The sequence below is a fragment of the Salvelinus sp. IW2-2015 genome, unplaced genomic scaffold, assembly GCF_002910315.2.
Source record: "Salvelinus sp. IW2-2015 unplaced genomic scaffold, ASM291031v2 Un_scaffold2832, whole genome shotgun sequence".
Classification (NCBI taxonomy): Eukaryota; Metazoa; Chordata; class Actinopteri; order Salmoniformes; family Salmonidae; genus Salvelinus; species Salvelinus sp. IW2-2015.
This window is the reverse complement of record NW_019944132.1, coordinates 28,818-54,232: the sequence shown is the minus strand read 5'-3', so window position 1 is coordinate 54,232 and position 25,415 is coordinate 28,818. Positions and strand designations below refer to the sequence as shown.

General features: G+C 40.9%; 2 pseudogenes; both read left to right on the top strand.

Annotated features, from left to right (window-relative positions):
- LOC139022520 (solute carrier family 2, facilitated glucose transporter member 1-like) overlaps nucleotides 1-8,530 on the top strand; it is a 21,070-nt pseudogene extending 12,540 nt beyond the window's left edge.
- A 167-nt stretch (nucleotides 8,531-8,697) lies between these two features.
- LOC112074816 (solute carrier family 2, facilitated glucose transporter member 3-like) lies at nucleotides 8,698-17,007 on the top strand (annotated as a pseudogene).
- Nucleotides 17,008-25,415: the final 8,408 nt, after the last annotated feature.

Sequence of the window (25,415 nt, the reverse complement as noted above, 5' to 3'; positions counted from 1 at the left end):
CTGTCCTCCAGCCCGTACCTCTAGAGACAGTCAAAACACACTCACCAGCCTGTCCTCCAGCCCGTACCTCTAGAGACAGTCAAAACTTGGTGACTTGCACAACATCTGTTTTACACAAACCTAAAAAGACTTACATCATCTCATGGTGATTATTATTTTGAAGGGGACCCTGTTTCACCGTCTTTACATATCTTACTTCACTTGTAGTAGGCCTATTTATTCAGTTTTCATATTGTTTTAGATGACTGGGTATTGTAATGTCACAAGGCCAGAGTGTCCTTCCTAGGGAAATACAATATGCCTGATTAGTACTATCACAGAACATAACACTTTTATCAGTGTAACTTGGGTAATGAAACCCTTAGAGCATTTTATTCTTATGGCACCGGCGTCTGTGTTTTTAGTGTTAGCCCAGGTTACCTCCGTATGTAGTCATTCTGTGTCAGTTGGTCTTTGATTTGAATTATGTTCCAGAACTAGGCCTCTTAATTATGCCTCCTACACATACAGTACCAGTCAAAAGTTTGGACACACCTACTCATTCAGTTAAAAAAAAAAAGTGTACTATTTTCATAATCAAAACTATGAAATAACACACGTAACCAAAAAAGTGTTAAACAAATCAAAATATATTTTATATTTGACATTCTTCAAAGTAGCCACCCTCTGCCTTGATGACAGCTTTGCACACTCTTGGCATTCTCTCAACCAGCTTCATGAGGTAGTCAGTCACCTGGAATGAATTTCAATTAACAGGTGTGCCTTGGTAAAAGTTAATTTGTGGAATTTCTTTCCTTAATGCGTTTGAGCCAATCAGTTGTGTTGTGACAAGGTATGGGTGGTATACAGAACATAGCCCTATTTGGTAAAATATCAAGTCCATATTATGGTAAGAACAGCTCAAATAAGCAAAGATAAGTCCATCATTACTTTAAGACATGAAGGTTAGTCAATCTGGAAAATTTCAAGAACTTTTAAAGTTTCTTCAAGTGCAGTCACAAAAACCATCAAGCGCTATGATGAAACTGGCTCTCATGATGACCGCCACAGGAAAGGAAGACCCAGAGTTACCTCTGCTGCAGAGGATGAATTCATTAGAGTTAACTGCACCTCAGATTACAGCCCAAATAAATACTTCACAGAGTTCAAGTAACAGACACATCTCAACATCAACTGTTCAGAATAGACTGCGTGAATCAGGCCTTCATGGTCGAATTCCTGCAAAGAAACCACTACTAAAGGACTCCAATAATAAGAAGAGACTTGCTTGGGCCAAGAAACACGAGCGATGGACATTAGACCGATGGAAATCTGTCCTTGGGTCTGATGAGTCCAAATTTGAGATTTTTGATTCCAACCACTGTGTCTTTGTGAGACGCAGAGTAGGTGAATGAATGATCTCCGCATGTGTGGTTCCAACCGTGAAGTATGGAGGAGGAGGTGTGATGGTGTGGGGGTTCTTTGCTGGTGACACTGTCAGTGATTTATTTAGAATTCAAGGCAGACTTAACTAGGATGGCTACCACAGAATTCTGCAGAGTTACGCCATCCCATCTGGTGTGCACTTAGTGGGACAATGACCCAACACACCTCCAGGCTGTGTAAGGGCTACTTGACCAAGAAGGAGAGTGATGGAGTGCTGCATCAGATGACCTGGCCTCCACAATCACCCGACCTCAACCCAATTGAGATGGTTTGGGATGAGTTGGACCGCAGAGTGAAAGAAAAGCAGCCAAAAAGTGCTCGGCAAATGTGGGAACTCCTTCAAGACTGTTGGAAAAGCATTCCAGGTGAAGCTGGTTGAAAAAATGTCAAGAGTGTGCAAAGCTGTCATCAAGGCAAAGGGTGGCTACTTTGAAGAATCGAAAATATAAAATACATTTTTGGGGCCTCCTGGGTGGTGCAGTGGTCTAAGGCACTGCATCGCAGTGTTAGCTGTGCCACCAGAGACTCTGGGTTCGAGCCCAGGCTGTCGCAGCCGGCCATGACCGGGAGGCCCATGGGCGGCGCACAATTGGCCCAGCGTCGTCCGGGTTACGGAGGGTTTGGCCGGCAGGGATATTCTTGTCTCATCGCGCACTAGCGACTCCTGTGGCGGGCCGGGTGCAGTGCACGCTGACCCGATCGCTAGGTGTACAGTGTTTTCTCCGACACATTGGTGCAGCTGGCTTCCGGGTTGGATGCGCGCTGTGTTAAGAAGCAGTGCGGCTTGGTTGGGTTGTGTTTCGGAGGACGCATGGCTCTCGACCTTCGCCTCTCCCGAGTCCGTGCGGGAGTTGTAGCGATGAGACAAGACAGTAACTACTAAAAATTGGATACCACGAAATTGGGGAGAAAAAGGGGGTTCAAAAGAATTATATATATTTATATATATTTTGATTTGTTTTTTGGTTACTACATGATTCCATATGTTATTTCATAGTTTTGATGTCTTCACTATTATTCTGCAATGTAGAAAATAGTAAAATAAAGAAAAACCCATGATTGAGGAGGTGTGTCCAAATTCTTGACTGGTACTGTATATTAGGACCGTTATGATAAAGCAACGATCAGTTTTCCTTTACATTCCTGTACACACGTAGCCTATAGCTCATAACATTAAGACAAAGGAGATGATCGTGGACTACAGGAAAAGGAGGGCTGAGCATTCTCATCGACAGGGCTGTAGTGGAGCAGGTTGAGAGCTTGGTGTCCACATCACCAACAAACTATCATGGTCCAACCACACCAAGACAGTCGTGAAGAGGGCACAATAACGCCTATTCCCCCTCAGGAGATTGAAAAGATTTGGCACGGGTCCTCAGATACTCAAAAAGTTCTACAGTCGTGGCCAAAAGTTTTGAGAATGACACAAATATTAATTTCCACAAAGTTTGCTGCTTCAGTGTCTTTAGATATTTTTGTCAGATGTTACTATGGAATACTGAAGTATAATTACAAGCATTTCATAAGTGTCAAAAGCTTTTATTGACAATTACATGAAGTTGATGCAAAGAGTCCATATTTGCGTGTTGACCCTTCTTTTTCAAGGCCCCTGCAATCCGCCCTGGCATGCTGTCAATTAACTTCTGGGCCACATCCTGACAGATGGCAGCCCATTCTTGCATAATCAATGCTTGGAGTTTGTCAGAATTTGTGGGTTTTTGTTTGTCCACCCGCCTCTTGAGGATTGACCACAAGTTCTCAATGGGATTAAGGTCTGGGGAGTTTCCTGGCCATGGACCCAAAATATCGATGTTTTGTTCCCCGAGCCACTTAGTTATCCCTTTTGCCTTATGGCAAGGTGCTCCATCATGCTGGAAAAGGCATTGTTCATCACCAAACTGTTCCTGGATGGTGGAGAAGTTGCTCTCGGAGGATGTGTTGGTACCATTCTTTATTCATGGCTGAGTTCTTAGGCAAAATTGTGAGTGAGCCCACTCCCTTGGCTGAGAAGCAACCCCACACATGAATGGTCTCAGGATGCTTTACTGTTGGCATGACACAGGACTGAGTGTAGCGCTCACCTTGTCTTCTCCAGACAAGCTTTTTTCCGGATGCCCCAAACAATAGGAAAGGGGATTCATCCGAGAAATGACTTTACCCCAGTCCTCAGCAGTCCAATCCCTGTACCTTTTGCAGAATATCAGTCTGTCCCTGATGTTTTTCCTGGAAGATGGCTTCTTTGCTGCCCTTCTTGACACCAGGCCATCCTCCAAAAATCTTTGCCTCACTGTGCGTGCAGATGCACTCACACCTGCCTGCTGCCATTCCTGAGCAAGTCCTTACTGGTGGTGCCCCGATCCCGCAGCTGAATCAACTGTAGGAGACGGTCCTGGCGCTTGCTGGCCTTCCTTTGGCGCCCTGAAGCCTTCTTCACAACAATTGAACTGCTCTCCTTGAAGTTCTTGATGATCCGATAAATGGTTGATTTAGGTGCAATCTTACTGGCAGCAATATCCTTGCCTGTGAATACCTTTTTGTGCAAAGCAATGATGACGGCACGTGTTTCCTTGCAGGTAACCATGGCTGACAGAGGAAGAACAATGATTCCAAGCACCACCCTCCTTCTGAAGCTTCCAGTCTGTTATTCGAACTCAATCAGCATGACAGAGTGATCTCCAGCCTTGTCCTCGTCAACACTCACACCTGTGTTAACGGGAGAATCATTGACATGATGTCAGCCGGTCCTTTTGTGGCAGGGCTGAAATGCAGTGGACATGTTTTTTGGGGATTCAGTTAATTTGCATGGCAATTAATTGCAATTCATCTGATCACTCTTCATAACATTCTGGAGTATATGCAAATTGCCATCATACAAACTGAGGCAGCAGACTTTGTGAAAATTAATATTTGTGTCATTCTCAAAACTTTTCGCCACGACTGTACAGCTGCACCATCGAGAGCATATTGACTGGTTGCATCACTGCCTGGTATGTCAACTTCTCGGCCTCCGACTGCATGGAACTACAGTGGGTAGTGCGTACGGCCCAGTACATCACTGGGGCCAAGTTTCCTGCCATCCATGACCTCTATACCAGGCGGTGTCAGAGGAAGGCCCTAAAAATGGCCTAAGACACCAGCCACCCTAGTCATAGATGTTCTCTCTGCTACAGCAAGGCAAGCGGTACCGGAGTGCCAAGTCTAGGTCCAAAAGGCTTCTTAACAGCTTCTACCCCCAAGCCATAAGACTGCTGAACAGCTAATCAAATGGCTACCCTGACTATTTGCATTGACCTCAATTATGTACATATTCCCTCGCCTAACCTGTGTGTGTGTGTAATATTATATTAACTAATATAATCCATCAGTTATACCTTAACTGCAGTGCAATAAAACATTAACTAGAGTGTAATAGTGCAACTTAATGTTAAGTGTTATCCACCCAGCTTTATATCCTATCATATCCTATTCTGTTGCTGACAGTAGCATGAAACCATGAAAACAATATCTTGCTTTTCTTCTGGCTAGTCTTTTCTCCCTAGCAACTGGGTCTGCGTTAATCTTTTGTCTGTGTCGTGCAGCCTTCTCCTTATTAGACAACGGCATCTACAGTATAAAGATAATGTGCCTTGAAAATACCTACAAATGCCATAAAATTGTTTTAAATTATAATATTCAGTATTCATACAACAATTAAATCTGAATTAAATTAAATGATTAATTGTTGTAAACTTGTGAAAACATGGGATAACAAAGCTACTGTCATTCAGCATAACGGGTGACATTGTGGTATAACATTAAACTTTTGTTGTGCTGAAGGACAAAAGCGTGATACTGAAGGATGGATTTCATACATAAACATATTTAACAGGCAGTTCCTTGGCCACCTATATAAAGTAATGACCTTGACCTATAAATATTATCCTTACTTTTCATATTTAATATAGCCTTTTATAAATTCATAACATTAAAAGTATGTTTTCTGTGTTGTACTGAAGGACATGCGTTTTTGGTACAAAGGTTACTAGAGGTTGAAAAGGTGAACTCATCAGAGGTTTACTCACCTCATCACATTGATAGAGGGTCTTCAATGGGTCTTCTTTGTAATGTCACACACTGTCACATGATTACCTTTAAAATGGCTTTTTACCTTTGTGATACTGAATGACATTGATGAAGAGCAAAAGTCCAGACAAAAGTTATTCAAGTTTTTAAAATATTTTTTAGATACAGTATGTTGCCCATTATTCTATATATTGTTGCAAACACACACAATTATGCCATGAGTGTTCATCTATATTTTTAGGATGAATTTCAAAAACGCTTGTCATTAGAATTGTAACACGGACAGTTACACTGAAGGACATTTTGACACTTTAGAGCTCAATAACTCCCTTAATTGAATAGTTTGCAACACAAATATTTATGGGTCAAAGGAAGGGTAAGAGTTGAGCGATTTAATATTATATTTATACATATTTCTCTTTTTATGTTGAATGAATGGCCTTCGAACACCAAATGTAAATGTCTCGTCTTTGGCCCATCTATGTGTAATAGTGTGTGTCATAAAGAGTAGCCTACCTTTGTGTAATAATAACTGATACTGTCATGTCACTTTCCTATAGCCTACATTCTCTGTAAAGGAGGTGGTATTTCAGATGAGTAGGTTTTGGTCCTTTAAAAGAGAACACATCAAACAGGGTTTCTTTCCATGGTCTGGCCCGGGCTTTGTTATAGCGACTTTCATTATAACCAATCCGCTTGGTGCTGCTATGTTGCCAGCTTTAAATGTGACAACTGACTATCCCCAAACCCACAGCTAAAAAGAAAACACTTCATGCCAGATGTATTCACTTGGTTTTTGTTTAAGTAGTAGTTAGTATTAGTATATTAACGCATATTGGACTGGTATAACAGCCGAACCCCATACAATAGGCCTCAACAGTAGAATAAATAGCATAAATTATAGTACATAGTCTCTATTCTCTCACAGTTCATCCTCAAGACTCCGGGTCGATCAGGATTGCGAAACATGGTTCCATTCCACTGTTTTGTAACACTTAGGCTAGCGTGGCAGTGTGAGACAGTGACAGCTTGTGAATGCTCAGAGAGAAAGCAGAAGAGAGGGAGAACAATCACAAACAGAATGGTTCATTGTGTGATTTTCTACTGTCACTGGGAACAACAAGAGCCTTGTGGGCCAAGACACTGGCTATGACACTGGCTATGATGACAATGACAGAATTATTGTACATTACATCTCCATCCATATCATTAGACCAGTGGATATCTAATTTCCTCTCTCTCTCTTCTCTCTCCTCTCTCCCTCTCTCTCTTTTCTCTCTCTCTCTCTCTCTCCTCTCTCGCTATCCTTTTCTCTGCACTTTCTGTTATCTGTTTCTCTCTCTCTTTCTATTATTTTAACACCCCTCTCCTCCATCCTCCTTCTCCCCGTTTTCACTCCCTCTCTCTTCCTCCCTCTATCTCTCCTCATCCCCGAAGAGAAGGGAGTGACCTGTTCCTCCTCTACTGCATCACTACAGCCGTCATCGGCTCCCTGCAGTTCGGATACAACATGGAGTCATCAATGCCCCTGAGCAGGTGTGTGTGTGCGTGAGTGAGTTGCACATACGGAGTGGTCATAATGGTCATCATTATTAATGTATTATTTATTCAAAAGGATTGATACCTCCTTTTAAAAGTCAACTTAGCGTTGTGTCATACTAGTCGGCGCGCGCGCGCACGCACACACACACACACACACACACACACACACACACACACACACAGAGTTGGATGGATGTGCTGTTGTTTTCAACTTTGTCTCCCTCTTGTGGACAGTCAGTGGCAGTACTCATGTGTATTGACTATAACAGTCAGGGCTGGAACGGTGCTGGAACAAATGCCTGCACCCTCTGTACATCTCCAGGACTAGGATTTTAGACCACTTGTCTAAATCCTCAGTGATATTCCCACCCTTTAACCTCTGAAGGTTCTAAGTCTGTCATCTCCACTGTCAGAAACTGCGACGGTTCTTCCAGAATGTGTCTATGGATCGTTATGGAGACCCCTTCTCCTCTGGGACTAACACCATGGTTTGGAGCTTCGCTGTGGCCATCTTCAGTGTGGGGGGCATGGTTGGGTCCTTGTCTGTGGGGGTCATGGTGGACAGGTTTGGGAGGTGAGTTAAGGACTAATGATACAAAGAAATGCAGATGTACAGTAAATGTGTGTGTGGAAGTGGTTTTGTATCTGTAATGACTTTGTAGTGTTTTATTTTATTTTATTCCCAGCACCACAATGAGAGAAGTGCGGCATGTAAATATTTGCTCTCAAAGATGAACCAAGGGCCCTTAGTCGATTCTGTGCTGTAATGTTAATTGAGGCTGTAATGTTAATTGAGGCTGTAATGTTAATTGCGGTCTTACCTCCTAACTAGAGGTCGACCGATTCTGATTTTTCAATGCCGATACCGATTATTGGAGGACCAAAAAAAGCCGATACCAATTAATCGTCCGATTTTTAAATATATATTTGTAATAATGACAATTACAACAATACTAAATGAACACTTATTTTAACTTAAAATAATGCATCAATAAAATCAATTTAGTCTCAAATAAATAATGAAACATGTTCAATTTGGTTTAAATAATGCAAAAACCCAGTGTTGGAGAAGAAAGTAAAAGTGCATTATGTGCCATGTAAAAAAGCTAACGTTTAAGTTCCTTGCTCAGAACATATGAAAGCTGGTGGTTCCTTTTATGAGCTGGTGGTACCTTGAAGACATTAGTCTTCAATATTCCCAGGTAAGACGTTTTAGGTTGTAGTTATTATAGGACTATTTCTCTCTATACCATTTGTTTTTCATATACCTTTGACTATTGGATGTTCTAATAGGTACTTTAGTATTGGCAGCCTACCTTTGTTTGCCATTCCGATTAATCGGTCAACCTCTACTCCTAACCTGGCCTCATCTCATCTCACCTCACTTCATCACTCTTTATTTAGCAGGCCATTCATGGTCTCTGGCAGGGCACTGGACTAAATGGCTTTCCTCCATCTTTCTAACATCACACATTTTTCCTCCCACTTTCTTTCTTTTCTTTCCCCTATTCCTATCCTCCTCTCTCTCTCTCTCTCTCTCTCTCCTTTTCTCCCTCTCATCATCTCTCTCTCAATCCTCTTCAATCCTCTTCTCCCCTTCACTCTCTCCTCATCTCCGGTTCTTCTCCGATCTTCTCTTCCTCTTTCTCTCTTCTCTCCTCTCTCTCTCTCTCTCTCTCACGGCGTAAGTCCATGCTCCTGGCCAACGTGCTGGCCCTTCTGGGTGGAACTCTGATGGGTCTGTCCAGCCTGTGTAACTCCTTTGAGATGGTCATCATTGGCAGGCTGGTCATTGGCGTGTTCTGTGGCCTGTGTACGGGACTGACGCCCAGTACGTGGGAGAGCTGGCCCCCACGCACTCAGGGGGCCTTCGGCACCCTCCACCAGCTGGGAGTGGTCATTGGCATCCTGGTGGCACAGGTACCACAGAGAGGACCAGGCACTGGGTTCACTTTCATTTAGGTTATTTTAGTTCAAACTCTACTGAGTTTATTGTAATTAATTGAACTTAATGTTATTGAGGTCAACTGAATTAAATGCTGTTCATTTCACTGAATGTAATTGACTGATTCCTTTTTCTGTACAATCAAGTCAGTTAAATCTGTTTTAGTTTGAGCATGACTTTTCTACTATCTTAAGCTTTAACCCTGGCCATCCTGTTGTCCCTCTCTCTGCTCTGTAGGTCTTTGGTCTGGAGTTTCTGCTGGGGTCAGACTCCCTGTGGCCCCTCCTGCTGTCCCTGACGGCCATCCCTGCTGTGGTGCAGAGCATCATGTTGCCCTTCTGCCCAGAGAGCCCCCGCTACCTCCTCATCAGCCTCAACCAGGAGGAGGAGGCTCGCAAAGGTCAGGGAGAGGAGACATGTTACTGATATATTACACATAGGAGATGTTACTGGATCATATTACACATAGGAGATGTTACTGATCATATTACACATAGGAGATGTTACTGATCATATTACACATAGGAGATGTTACTGATCAATATTACACATAGGAGATGTTACTGATCATATTACAACATAGGAGATGTTACTGATCATATTACACATAGGAGATGTTACTGATCATGTTACATAGGAAGATGTTACTGATCATGTTACACAATAGGAGATGTTACTGATCATATGTTACAACATAGGAGATGTTACTGATCATATTACACATAGGAGATGTTACTGATCATGTTACACATTAGGAGATGTTACTGATCATGTTACACATAAGAGATGTTACTGATCATATTACACATAGGAGATGTTACTGATCATATTACACATAGGAGATGTATCTGATCATATTACACATAGGATATGTTACTGATCATATTACACATAGGAGATGTTACTGATCATGTTACACATAGGAGATGTTAGATCATGTTACACATAGAGATTACTGATCATATACACATAGGAGATGTTACTGATCATATTACACATAGGAGATGTTACTGATAATATTACACATAGGAGGTGTTACTGACATGTTACACATAGGAGATGTTACTGATCATATTACCATAGGAGATGTTACTGATCATATTACACATAGGACATGTTACTGATCATATTACACATAGGAGATGTTACTGATCATATTACACATAGGAGATGTTCTGATCATGTTACACATAGGAGATGTTACTGATCATATTACACATAGGAGAGTGTTACTGATCATATTACACATAGGAGATGTTACTGGGATTCATATTACACATAGGAGATGTTACTGATCATATTACACATAGGAAGATGTTACTGATCATATTCAACATAGGAGATGTTACTGATCATTAACACAGAGGAGATGTTACTTGACATATTACAATAGGAGGTGTTACTGATCATGTTACACATAGGAGATGTTACTGTACCATGTTTACACATAGGATATGTTACTGATCATATTACACATAGGAGGTGTTACTGATCATATTACACATAGGAGATGTTACTGATCATATTACACATAGGAGATGTTACTGGATCATATTACACATGGAGATGTTACTGATCATAATTACACATAGGAGATGTTTACTACGATGCATATTACACACTAGGAGGTGTTACTGATCATATTACACATAGGAGATGTTACTGATCATATTTACACATAGGAGATGTTACTGATCATGATTACACACTAGGAGTGTTACTGATCATATTACACATAGGAGTGTTACTGATCAATATTACAACATAGGAGATGTTACTGATCAATATTACACATAGGAGATGTTACTGATCATATTACACATAGGAAGATGAGTTACTGATCATATTACACATAGGAGATGTTACTGATCATGTTACACATAGGAGATGTTACTGATCATAGTTACACATAGGAGATGTTACTGATCATATAACACATAGGGAGTGTACTGATCATATTACAACAATAGGAGGTGTTACTGATCATATTACAAGCATGGAGGAGATGTTCTGACTGATATTATTACACATAGGAGAGTGTTACTGATCATATTACACATAGGAGATGTTACTGATCATATTACACATAGAGATGTTCTGAAATCATGATTACCTAGATGTACTGATCATATTACACATAGGAGAATGGTTACATGATCATATTACAATAACATAAGATTTGTTACTGATCATATTAAATATAGGAGATGTTACTTGATCATATTACACATAGGAGATGTTACTGATCATATTAAATAATGGAGATGTTACTGATCATAATAAACCTAGGATATGTTATTGATCATATTAAATAAAGGAGATGTTACTGATCATATTACACATAAAGATATGTTATCTGATCATATTAAATAATGGAGATGTTACTGATCATATTAAATAATGGAGACTGTACTGATGATCATAATAAACCTGGATATGTTACTGATATATAAATAATGGAGATGTTACTGATCATATTAAATAAAGGAGATGTTACTGATCATATTAAATAATGGAGATGTTACTGATCATATTAAATAAAGGAGAATTTACTGATCATATTAAATAAAGGAGATGTTATTGATCATATAAATAATGAGATGTTACTGATCATATTAAATAATGGAGATGTTACTGATCATATTAAATAAAGGAGATGTTACTGATCATATTAAATAAAGGAGATGTTACTCATCATATTAAATAAGGAGATGTTACTGATCATATTGCACAGCACTCATTTAGGTGACTTTTTATTTGACCGTTTACTTTAGAAACTATGTGGTGTAAAAGTAATTACATGAGACAATTACTCTGTTGTTAATTTGGGATTCATTAGTATCAGAAATTACCTAGTATTTAAAAAATATCTCGCCCTCCCTCCAGCCCTGGTGCGTCTGCGTGGCTGTGAAGACGTAAGTGATGACTCAGGAGATGAAGGAAAGAAGGGATGAAGATGGCCATGGAGAAGAAGGTCACTATTCCAGAACTCTTCCGCTCGCCAGCCTACCGTCAGCCAATCATCATCGCATCATCCTGCAGCTCTCCCAGCAGCTCTCTGGCATCAACGCGGTGAGTAGACTACAACTCCCACAATGCAACATAATTAGGGCCAGGAGTTATTCATCTAATAACATAATCGAACTAGGAAAACACATTAAGGAAAAGCCTTTAAGAAGGACAGAGAGTTTTCCTTCTCTTAATCCATGACCCCTGATCTAACAATACATGACCGTTGGAACAATATGGTGGAAAACCTATCCAGCCTTTTATAAATTAGTAATGAAGGAAAAAAGATGAGGAAAGAGAAGCATAGCCACATATTTCAAAAGAATAAGTTCCAATGAGCCTTTCCAGATAAGTTATTGCGTATAAGCATATGTAGTAGGACGTGTAATGTTGCAACTCTCACAGTTCTACAGAAGTCACAGTTCAACGCTAGAATACTGAAACTAAATGATTCAGTGGAGAGATGCAACATACAGAGACTGTCAAGGCACCACCTCCTCTTCAGCCAGAGGCTGAGGAAGGAGCTTGATTAAGTGGAATGGATGTAGCATAATAACATGATTGGCTAGCGAGATGATCACCTAAGATCTAATGGAGATTGTCTGTTGATAAGGTCAGTTAACCTGGCTGTCAGTCTGAGTTAGCGTTAGCAAGTTTATCCTGACTCAGACAGACCAGGTTAAAGGTCAGTGCAATGACCTTTAGACTGGGCCTAATTCAGACGGATGTTAGAGCGCCCTTTTACTGAACAATGTGTATGTTTCATATGATTGTGTTTTGCTTTTCGTGTTTTGTGTTTGCTTTCATGTATTTTGTAATTGATGTGTATATAGATATGTATTAGTGAAACTGTTGTTTATTGATGTGTATATAGATATGTATAGTGAAACTGTTGTTGATTGATGTGTATATAGATCTGTAATATGAACTGTGTTGTTGATTGATGTGTATATAGATATGTATAGAGTGAAACTGTTGTTTATTGATGTGTATATAGATATGTATAGTAAAACTGTTGTTTATTGATGTGTATATAGATATGTATAGTGAAACTGTTGTTTATTGATGTGTATATAGATATGTATAGTGAAACTGTTGTTTATTGATGTGTATATAGATATGTATAGTGAAACTGTTGTTGATTGATGTGTATATAGATTGTATAGTGAAAACTGTTGTTGATTGATGTGTATATAGATAGATATGTATAGTGAAAACTGTTGTTTATTGATGTGTATATAGATATGTATAGTGAAACTGTTGTTTATTGATGTGTATATAGATATGTATAGTGAAACTGTTTGTTTATGATGTGTATAATAGATATGTATATAGTGACTGTTGTTTATTGATGTGTATAATAGATATGTATAGTGAAACTGTTGTTTATTGATATGTATATAGATATGTATAGTGAAAACTGTTGTTTATTGATGTGTATATAGATATGTATAGTGAAACTGTTGTTTATTGATGTGTATATAGATATGTATAGTAAAACTGTTGTTTATTGATGTGTATATAGATATGTATAGTAAAACTGTTGTTTATTGATGTGTATATAGATATGTATAGTGAAACTGTTGTTTATTGGTGTGTATATAGATATGTATAGTAAAACTGTTGTTTATTGATGTGTTCATGCAGGGCTCATCTGCTAAAGAGACAGTGGTCTCAGCATGACTCCCTTCTTAAATAAAGGTTACATAAAACAATTATAAATCCAGCATCAATCAAACCCAGATGGCCACAGAACACAGTGAAACAACAGCCCTCTCTCTGTCTGTAGGAGTAAACATGGGTCAACAACAACTAGATTTAACTAGATACATATCCTCATATTGGTTATGAATGTAATCAACAACCTCTCCCTCTTTCCTACTTCCTCCTCAGGTATTCTACTATTCGACAGGTATATTTGACACTGCCGGGGTGACCCAGCCCATCTACGCCACTATAGGAGCTGGGGTGGTCAACACTCTATTCACAGTGGTGTCTGTAAGTATTTTAACACATCAAGTGTCAAGTATAATAATACAGAAATAGTACAGTTTGATAGTGCACTACTCTTGACCAGATTCCAATATGAAATGTAATACCCTTGGACACATTCTAAGCACTTCCTTGTTTGATTCACAGCTCTTTCTGGTGGAGAGGGCGGGACGAAGGACCCTGCACCTTATCGGATTGGCTGGAATGGCTGTCAGTGCTCTGCTCATGACCATCTCCCTCGCATTGGTGGTGAGTTTGAATCTCGGCTGTCCATCATTTCAAATGTCAAGAACCCGACAATAACTATTCTTGTCACACCATAAATATCCTTGACTGGATTTTATTCCACTGCTTAACATTAAAAATTATCCGCCGCCATTGTTGCAACCCCTATTACTAGCCTGTTCAACCTCTCTTTCGTATCGTCTGAGATTCCTAAAGATTGGAAAGCTGCCGCGGTCATCCCCCTCTTCAAAGGGGGAGACACTCTAGACCCAAACTGCTAGAGACCTATATCCATCCTGCCCTTCTAAGGTCTTCGAAAGCCAAGTTAACAAACAGATTACCGACCATTTCGAATCCCACCGTACCTTCTCCGCTATGCAATCTGGTTTCCGAGCTGGTCATAGGTGCACCTCAGCCACGCTCAAGGTCCTAAACGATATCATAACCGCCATCGATAAAAGACAGTACTGTGCAGTCGTCTTCATTGATCCGGCCAAGGCTTTCGACTCTGTCAATCACTTTATTCTTATCGGCAGACTCAACAGCCTTTAATGACTGCCTCGCCTGGTTCACTAACTACTTCTCAGGTAGAGTTCAGTGTGTCAAATTGGAAGGCCTGTTGTCCGGACCTCTGGCAGTCTCTATAGAGGTGCTGCAGGATTCAATTCTCAGGCCGACACTTTTCTCTATATATATCAATGTTGTCGCTCTTGCTGCGGGTGATTCCTTGATCCACCTCTACGCAGACGACACCATTCTGTATACATCTGGCCCTTCTTTGCACACTGTGTTAACAAACCTCCAAATGAGCTTCAATGCCATACAACACTCCTTCCGTGGCCTCCAACTGCTTTTAAATGCTAGTAAAACTAAATGCATGCTCTTCAACTGATCGCTGCCTGTACCCACGAGCCCGACTAGCATCACTACTCTCGACGGTTCTGACTTAGAATATGTGGACAACTATAAATACCTAGGTGTCTGACTAGACTGTAAACTCTCCTTCCAGACTCACATTAAGCATCTCCAATCCAAAATGAAATCTAGAATCGGCTTCCTATTTCGCAACAAATCCTCCTTCACTCATGCTGCCAAACATACCCTCGTAAAACTGACTATCCTACCGATCTTTGACTTCGGCGATGTCATTTACAAAATAGCCTCCAATACTCTACTCAGCAAATTGGATGCAGTCTATCACAGTGCCATCCGTTTTGTCACCAAAGCCCCATATACTACCCACCACTGCGACCTGTATGCTCTTTTTGGCTGGTCCTCGCTACATATTCGTCATCAAACCCACTGGCTCCAGGTCATCTATAAGTCCTTGCTAGGTAAAGCGCTGCATTATCTCAGCTCACTTGTCACCATAGCAACACCCACCCGTAGCACACGCTCCAGCAGGTATATTTCACTGGTTATCCCCAAAGCCAACACCTCCTTTGGCCGCCTTTCCTTCCAGTTCTCTGCTGCCAATGAAAATCACTGAAGTTGGAGACTTATATCTCCCTCACTAACTTTAAGCTTCAGCTGTCAGAGCAGCTTTCCGATCGCTGCAGCCCATCTGTATATAGCCCATCCAACCAACTACCTACCTTATCCCCATATTTGTTTTTGTTTTTCTGCTCTTTTGCACACCAGTATTTCTACTTGCACATCCTCATCTACACATATATCACTCGTGTAAATTGCTAAATTGTAATTACTTCGCCACTCTTGGCCTATTTATTGCATTACCTCCTTACTTCATTGGCACAGACTGTATACAGATTTTTCTATTGTGTTATTGACTGTACATTTGTTTATCCCATGTGAAACTCTGTGTTGTTGTTTTTGTCGCACTGCTTTGCTTTATCTTGGCCAGGTCGCAGTTGTAAATGAGAACTTGTTCTCAACTGGCCTACCTGGTTAAATAAAGGTGAAAAAAACAAACAAAACAAACATGTTTGATCCCTCCATTCCCTCCCTCCTCTCTGAGTAGAAGACCAACACGTCTCTGAGCTACCTGGCCATCGTGGCAGTGTTTGCCTTCGTGGCCAGTTTTGAGATGGGCCCAGGTCCTATCCCATGGTTCATAGTTGCTGAGTTGTTCTCCCAGGGGCCTCGGCCTGCAGCTATGGCCGTCGCCGGCTGCTCCAACTGGACCGCCAACTTCCTGGTCGGGCTGGGCTTCCCCAAACTGGAGGTTGGTTCTTCTTCCTCACCCTACCCCTCTTACTACAGACACCTATGTATATGTATCAAGATAKATRTGCAGGCCTCAAAGCTGAATGAATGGGATTGGCACCGTTATAAGACCAAAACATCAGACAAACTTTACAGCTTAGATTGTGTTACTCTCTAACCTCCTCTCTCTCCTTTACAGGAGCTGTGTGGTCCTTACGTCTTCATCATCTTCATGATCTTCCTCATATTCTTCTTCGTCTTCACCTACTTCAAAGTTCCGGAGACCAAGGGGCGGACCTTTGACGACATTGCCAAAGGATTCGCCGGCACTGCAGGAGCACAATCTCCTCCCCCAGAGGGTATGGTCACCCTGCCCGTCTCCCCGACGACGGAGAAAGTTCCAATGGTTGAGTTTCCGACGGAAGAGAAGTAAAAAAAGTGATCGTCAGCGAATCCGTAGATAGTGTAACAGTTAGAGAACAGGGTRACAGGGTTAGACAAGCCCCTTGTGCATAGATACTGTAATGTAGGGAGTTTAAAACAAAACTTTATTGTCCATTTGAGGTTGAATTGGACTTTTAAAGTGCAGGACTAGAGATATGCACTGTTGTGGAGAGGAGCTTCCATATGAAATAGCAGCTTGGTGTCTTTGAGAAGTTGCTTACATTATATCCACATTTTTCCTGCCTTATGATGCCATTCTATTTTGGAAGTGCACCAGTCCTCCTGCAGCAATGCACCCCCCACATATGATGCTGCCACCCCCCGCTTGCTTTCATAGTTTGGCGATGTGTTCTTCGGACTTGCAAGCCCCCCCTTTTCCTCGAACATAACCAATGGTTCATTATGGCCAAACAGTTCCATTTTTTTCATCAGACCAGAGACATTTTCCAAAAAAGGTACGATCTTTGTCCCCATGTGCAGTTTCAACCGTATAGTCTGCTTTTATGGCGTTTTGGAGCAGTGGCTTTCTTCCTTGCTGAGCGGGCCTTTCAGGTTATTTCAATATAGGACTCTTTTTACTGTGGTACGATACTTTTGACTGTTTCCTCCCAGCATCTCACAAGGTCCTTTGCGGTTGTTCTGGAGATTGATTGCACTTTTCGCCCAAGTACGTTCATCTCTTAGGCAGACAGAACACTCTCCTTCCTGAGCGTATGGACGGCTGCAGTGTCCCATGGTTGTTTATACTTGCGTACTATTGTTTGTACCAGATCGAACGTGGTACCTTCAGTCGTTTGGGAAATTGCTTCCCAGGATGAACAGACTTGTGGAGGTCTACAATGTTTCTTTCTGAGGTCTTGGCTTATTTCTTTTATTTTCCCATGATGTCAAGCAAGATGGCACTGAGTGTGAAGTAGGCTTGTAAATACATCCCAGGTACACCATCAATTGACTCAAATTCTGTAAAGCTGCCTCAGGGCAGGAAGCTTCTTTAAAGCCATGGCATCTTTTCGGGATTTTCCAAGCTGTCTTAACTTCTCTGGGATTGTGTACCGTGCGACAGCAGTGAAAATTGCAGGGCGCCAAATTCAAAACACGAAATCTCATAATAAATTCTCAAACATACAGTTATTAGTACACCCATTTAAGATAACTTTCGTTAATCAGCCAAAGTGCTCTGATTATCAAAAGGCATTTACGGCAAAGGCCCTTGCGATTATGTTAGCTACAGTAACATAGCCACAGAAAAACAACAGCAATTTTTCCAGCTAAAGAAGCAGTGAACAAAAAGCAGAAAATAGATGTTAAAATGAATAACATACCTTGATGACTTCTCAGATGACACTCATGCGACTTACATGTTACACATACATAGATGTGTCGGTTCGGTTAAGTCATTATCTATATCCATAAAGCTGAATTTAGGCGGGACGCTACTGTCTCACTGGGCCAAAAGCCAAAAGAAAATGCAGCGCGCCAATTCAAATAAAATACTATAAAAAATTATAACTTTCATTAAAATCACACATGAAATATACCAAATTTTTAAAGCTACACTGTTGTGAATCCAGCCAACATGTCTTTGATTCAAATAGCTTTCGGCGGAGCACAGCAAACGATTTGTTAGGTCAGTACAAGCCACAGAAACACAGCATTTCCAGCCAAAGATAGGAGGTCAACAAAAGAGAAAATAGAGTTAAAATGAATCACTAACTTTGTGATTCTTCATCAGTGACACTCATAGGACATCAGTTACACAAGACATGTATGTGTTGTTCAATAATTGTGCATAGTTAATATCCACAATCTCGGTCTACATTGGCGCCATGTCAGAATGCTCAAAATATCGCGAGAAATTGCAGAGAGCCACGTCAAATACAGAATACTCTTCTAAACTTTTGATGAATACCATGTTTTACATAGAATTAAAGATTACACTGTTCTTAAATGCAACCGCCGAGTGTCAGATTTCCCAAAACTGTATGGAAAAAGCACACATGGCAATAATCTGAGACGGCAACCAGAATACAACATTTCTCCGCATGTTGGAGTCAACAGAAATACGAAATTACTAATCATAATATTCCGCTTACCTTTGATAAATCTTTCTATCAGAATGCACTCCCAGGAATCCTAGTTTTCCACAAGTAATCGCTTGTTTTGTTCGTAATGTCCATTACTTATCTCCAAGTAGCTAGCACGCTTAGTGCACATGTCCAAATGCTCGCGCAGATGCAGGCGAACTCGACGAAAAACTTTCAAAAAGTTATATTAACATGTTTGAATAACTGGTCAAACTAAGAGAGAATCAAATCTTCAGGATGTTGTTATCATATATATACCAATAACGTTTCCAACCGGCAGCATTCCTTCGTGTCTGTAAGAAGTTAATGGAACCGCAAGGCGCTATCATGTGGAATGCGCAATCTGGCAATCTGCCAGACCACGACTCATTCCCTCTCATCGCCCACACACAGTATAAGCTTCATTCTACAGACTCTTGACATCTAGTGGAAGGCGTAGGGAAGTGCAAAACAGGATCCATATCTTACTGGGGATGAATAGCGATGAGTCTTGAACATCGACCCAGTCTCAGAATTCTCCACTTCCTGTTTGGATTTTTTTTCTCAGGTTTTGCCTGCCATATGAGTTCCGTTATACTCACAGACATCATTCAAACCGGTTTTAGAACTTCAGAGTGTTTTCTTCCAATAGTAATTATGATATGCATATATTAGCATCTGGGACAGGTAGGAGGCCGTTCAATTTGGGACGCTATTCATCCAAAAGTTGAAAATGCTGCTTCTATCCACAAAGAGTTAAGGCACAGTGCAATTAGTGTATGTAAACTTCTGACCACTGGAATTGTGATACAGTGAATTATAAGTAAATAATCTGTCTGTAAACATTGTTGCGAAAAAGTATGACTTGGGTCGTACAGTAGATTGGTCCTAACTGACTGCCAAAACTATAGTTTTGTTAAAAAGAAATGTGTGAGTGGGTGAAAATGTGGGTTTAATGATCCAACCTAAGTGGATGTAAAACTCCGACTACAACTGTATAAACTATAACACACATGAGTTACACAAATTAGGAACACCTGCTCCACCCAGGAACATCCATGGCCACTAGCAGGCCATGTCGTTAAAAACGGGTCATTGATGAAAGAACAAAGGAGGCTGTGACACAAATTGTGCAGCAGCAACAGATGGGCTACAGTTAGGTCAGTGACAGTCCAGTATTACACAGTGGTGCCAAAAAACACACAAAGAATCACAACTCGTCGTACCTTGACACGGAATAGGTATGGCAGCGAGGGACAACCTTACAGAGTTCCACTTCATTTCATTAAAGACAAGAACACTGGTGGTTGCAGGTGGGGCTAACAACGAAGACACTGGAGAATTGGGAACAAAACATTGCCTGCGTCTGCAGGAATCTGGGTTCCTGCTGTATCACACTGATGTTGTAACAACATTGCAGGCTGGTGGTGGTGATGACGATGGTGTGGGGTGTGTTTTCATGGCACACCATTAGGCCCTTGATAAAAAGTGGTAGCAAACATTTGAATGCCACAGGATATCTGAACATCATTTCCAATCAGTGCTCCTTTTCATGCCAGCAGGGTATCCGCCTGCGAATAGATTTTTTAGCGCAAATTAATGCCACATGACACAAGGCTAGGATTGTCCAGAAAGGTCCACAAACATGATTAATTCAGCTTACTGCAGTGGCCTGCCCAGTCACCAGATCTCAATCCAATTGAGCATGCTGTGGGATGAGATGGAACAAGCTATTTGAGTAGAATCAACGAACCAGCATTCATGAGGGAATCATTGGAGTCAACATGGGCCAGGCATCCCTGTGGAACGTTTCGACGCCTTGAATTGAATGAGGCTTGTTCCATTGGGCAAAGGGGGGTGCAACTTCAATTTAGGAAGAGTGTTCTTAATGTTTCTGGTAACACTCAGTGTAATTAATGTTCTATCAGTTGAAACCCTAATGCCGTGTACTAGCGCTTTGTTGATATAGTTAGTACAGTTGCGCCTCAACAATGTTGATTAAAAATGAATCTTACGCCTTCAATGCCATGACGGTCTGTGTTTTAATACAACAGCATGAGAATCAAGGAGAATCATGGAAAAAACCTATTAGTAACTCGGTTAACCTTGTTGGTTTTCAGTTGTATGAAAGTTGGCCCTTTCTGCTCACCAATTGGTAAGCTACAACTGTTCCTCCATTTCTTCTCATGCAGTACAAGCCATCCTCAGAGGTAATTTACAGTCCAAATATAATGCAGGGGCTGTCATTAAGGACACACCCTTCTCTCTTTCTGTCTCCCTTCTCTTGTTTCTCTTCTCTCTATTTTCTCTCTTCTTTCTGTGTTTCTCATGTCTCTCCCTCTGGCTCTGTAATCCACAGAGCAGCCAAGGACTGAGTCAGGAGTGGGAGACGCTTCACCCTGAAGATGTTCCGTTTCAGTTTGTCAATCTCAAACAAGTCTCCTTCACATAGCTGTTTTTCCTGGGCGGTGAGGGAACATTCTACTTCATGGTGTAATCGCTAATACACGGCTAATTCTCACACTATTTTTCATGGAGATTAGTTAGTAAAATGAGGCTGACCACCATTTGTCAGGTTGCACTAGGTCGCCAGAGCCTATATCCGCGCTCAATTAACCGCTGAAATTGGAAGAGGTGAGTTAGAACTATTTTCATGAGGCTTTTCAAATGTGTTCAACGTTGAACATTTCTAGTGGGAAAGTACTCTCGTGGACAGATGCACGTAACTAAATGGGATGTAGCATCTGTCGCAGACTGTGGGATGCCACAATGAATTAGGAACTTTGTCCAGTACGGGTAGATTTTCTTGCTCGCTGATCACATCACAATTTCGCAACGTTGCTCGCATCTTTCAAATTTAGAAGTGGAGGGGACATTTGTCCGTAGACTGTGCCGAGAAAAACATGTCTGAGAGTATTCAGTCTAGAGGAGGTGGAGACTTCACTGCTCCTTTAGATATTTCACGTAACACGCTCTCCGCCCAGAATGAATGAGTTTATGCCGCAAATACCCAACATTTTGAGTCTGGGGTGTCCAGATTGAGTGGAAAGTAGCTTGGACACTGTATTCTCACTCTAACCTCTAGGTTTATATGACGAAGAAACATTCAGGGTTAGGGATGTGGGTTACTGGATAGTGAGTTGAAGAGTTGTTGATTGAATAAGTGTCGCACTGGTTTCCCCTTTTTGTGCAGTGCCATCCCGGTGGTGTTCTGATAGATCTCTGCATGAGAATGGGTATCATCATGGTGCTCAAGCAGAACCGTGGACAACAACTTTCATGGAAGCGGGCTACCGTGAGTATGGCCTGGCTTTGCGCCAATTAGACGCAACTAGAACGCCATAGCGTGTCATCTCACCAGTCACCCCCCTGACTCTTTATAATTGGTTGTTTGTCAGCTGATCCAGAACTGAGTGGACGCGGGAAAGCTGAGCAGGAGCACGGCCCCAACGCCAAAGGCCAGCTTCCCGCAGTGGGAGAGGGACTACACCTGCAAAGCCATGAATGCCTACGGACTGTTTGACGAATACCTGGAGATGAGTTATGTTGCCCTTATGACCCTGAGCCCAGTTTTAAAGCAACTGTTCCATGAAAATGCTCACTTTTAAACTTAACTATTCTGTTAACTCATACCAAATTAATGTTGCTGACTCACCATCTAATACTCGTATTTGTGGCCAAAGCATACATTGGAGAAAAAAAACACTTAAACAAAACACCTAAAATAGACTGTTTTAAAAAAATGCTTGCTAATTTTCCACATAAGAGGATTGATGTCATTTTGCCTCTTGAGAAGGAGGAACTGAGCGAATCAGTGTTACTTCATATAAATTATTTTTTTACCAGTTATACATCACACTTTCTCGTTTTTGGGCATACCACCTGTCTCATAGAGGAAAAGCTGCTTTTTAAACATACTTAATTACCACTTTTTTTGAAGGAAACAATATTTATCTACGTATTGTAATTATTAAAGGTTATTTTGCCATAGAATCTGGAACACTGGACATTACTTTAAACGCAAATAATTGCTAGCTCACTATCAATCAATTGACAATCAGAAGAATCATGTAGCATCGAAGCCATTATAGACTGTGTAGACCTGAGTGAGCAACCAAGTAAGCCACTGCCTCTGCATCTGAGACGATAGAGAATCCTTGCATCATCATCTTGTATGCAGTTTAAAACACAGTGCAGAAGAACATAGCTAAATCCTCTGTGTTAAGATGGGTGTAAAATGTGTTGATGTGTCATCGATAGATCCTGTTCTTTTGTTTGGTCCCATTCCCATTCAGTTGTGGCTTATCTTTCTGTTTGTTATGTCCACCGCTATTGACTAAAATGGCTTCAATTGTAGACACTTTGGAATGATTTTGACATGAAAATCTTAAATGTAGATATTTGGAGAGATTGAGTTCATACATTGGTTTTTGGACAAAAAACTACAATGGTAGCATTTGGAAATTGTGCGGCACTGGCCAGGTATATAAAACCAAAGGAGGATTGATGGTCTAACCCCTTGTCTCTAGACTTCGAGACAGCGTAAGGAAAACAATGCTGTAATGGTGAACCATTCCTTAAACAATTTGGTAACACTTTAACAGGTTTCTCTTTTACTGTTGTAATTATTCTGTGAAGTACAGTGTAATATTCCGTAGTGACAGTGTAAATTATTCCGGTGCAGTACAGTGTTATTATTCCTGTGAGTACAGTGCCACAGTGTTAACAAGTATTTTAATTACTCATTGTTACACTCCAAGCTATAGAGCAGGCACAAACTAACCCTAGCAGCACCCCGTAAGTGCAGTTGTAGCAATTACGGTAATTACAGATTATTTTTACACTGCTTAGAAAATAATTAAACAGTTAATAAGAATACTGTTAATGTAAAATGTAATAAAGTTGAGAGAAGACCTATTGGTCAGATGTGGGACACCAACTCCGGTTGTCATTTTTCCCTGATTTGCTCTGATTGCTGCATGTGAAACATGAAAAGTACTGGTAGAAAAAAATGGTGTTTATACTAGTTAGGTCATGAAATGACATGTGCCAAATAGTGTTGAATTGCCGTCCTTGCCATCCTATTCTGCTTTGCGCAGGCAAAACTGCACATGGAGAGGAGAAGACCATGAATATTAGCTTAGAGACCTAATTACACTATAGAAAAAAGATTTCCACTTGGCAAAACCAGTGTCCTATGGGCTGAGGGTGAGTTCTGCATGTGGGCAAGTGCTGGTCGTTCAGTGGCAACTTTCTCCCGGCTGCCAAGAAATAACACACCTGACTACAGTCTATGGGATGGACTATAGATCACCTCAGGGATGTTGATTTAACCTAGCTAGTTTCTGGTGTGGAAAATGACCTTTCTGTCGAGGAGGATTCCAGACTGAATACAGCCTACTTAAATAAGGTGGCAGATTCCTAGAATTAAAATGTACAAAGCCCACATAAGGCTAAAAACCACCTGTCATAAGAATACAGAATTTTAACAATTTATAACAGTAATACAAATGCACTGGGAATGTAATTTACCAAGTAAACACTGGTGTAAGAATGAGTGTAATGACCCGATGTATGATGTCATATATTGAAAGTTATCGCATAGTTAACTGAGTATATGCTATGCAATTCTCCATGTGAAATGTCCATTATTCAAATTGTAAGCTTTCACCGTTACAGGAATGACACCCTCTAAAACGGCATTGCAGGCCTCTGCAACTTGACTAACTAGGAAGATCATTATTGAAATTGTCAATTCAACTATTCACTATTTTCTAAATCCTTCTAAAACAGATCCTAATATTTAAGAACTGATTGAAATAAAACCAGGCATGTATTGGACAGTAAGGGCTCTAACCTGCTGTTGCTTACATTCCAGAATAAGTTGATCTACATGACTGATTTATCCTCTTCGCCACCCTGGGGCTGTAGGTCAAACCATTAAACTATCATTCTTACTTTTTTTCTCATGTTTAAACCATATATTTTAAATTTTTCTTTTGTGGGGGGTGTTTAAAATTCATGTTTATTTTGTTTTATATCAATTTCATATAATCGTATTATGGTTTGTATTTTGTTATTATATTTTAATGCTTTTGTTTTTCGTTCTATGATTCCCCAACGGTATCTGTCTTCTCTGCATTGTTTATTAACCTAGCCTTCGTCTCTCTCTGGGTCTTAACGCTAGCATCTGCTTCTGCCTGTGATCCTACTTACCCGCTCTCTGCCTGTCTTCCTAACCTAGCCTATCTTTCATCTCCGTTATCTACCCTGTCTCCTCCCTTATCCTACTCGTCTCTGCTGATATCAACACAACGTTCTCTGCCTGTAACAATATTCTTTGTCTTGATCTAACCTAGCCTGGCTGTCTCTCTGCTGGTCATCCGACCTAGCCTGCTCTCTCCCTGGTATCAACCTAGCACTATCTTTCTCTCTGCATTGATCCAACCTAGCTATCGTCTCTCGCCTTGATCCTAACTAGCCATCTGTCCTGCCTGTGATCCTACAGCTGTCTCTCTCGCTGTGTATCTAACTAGCCGTCT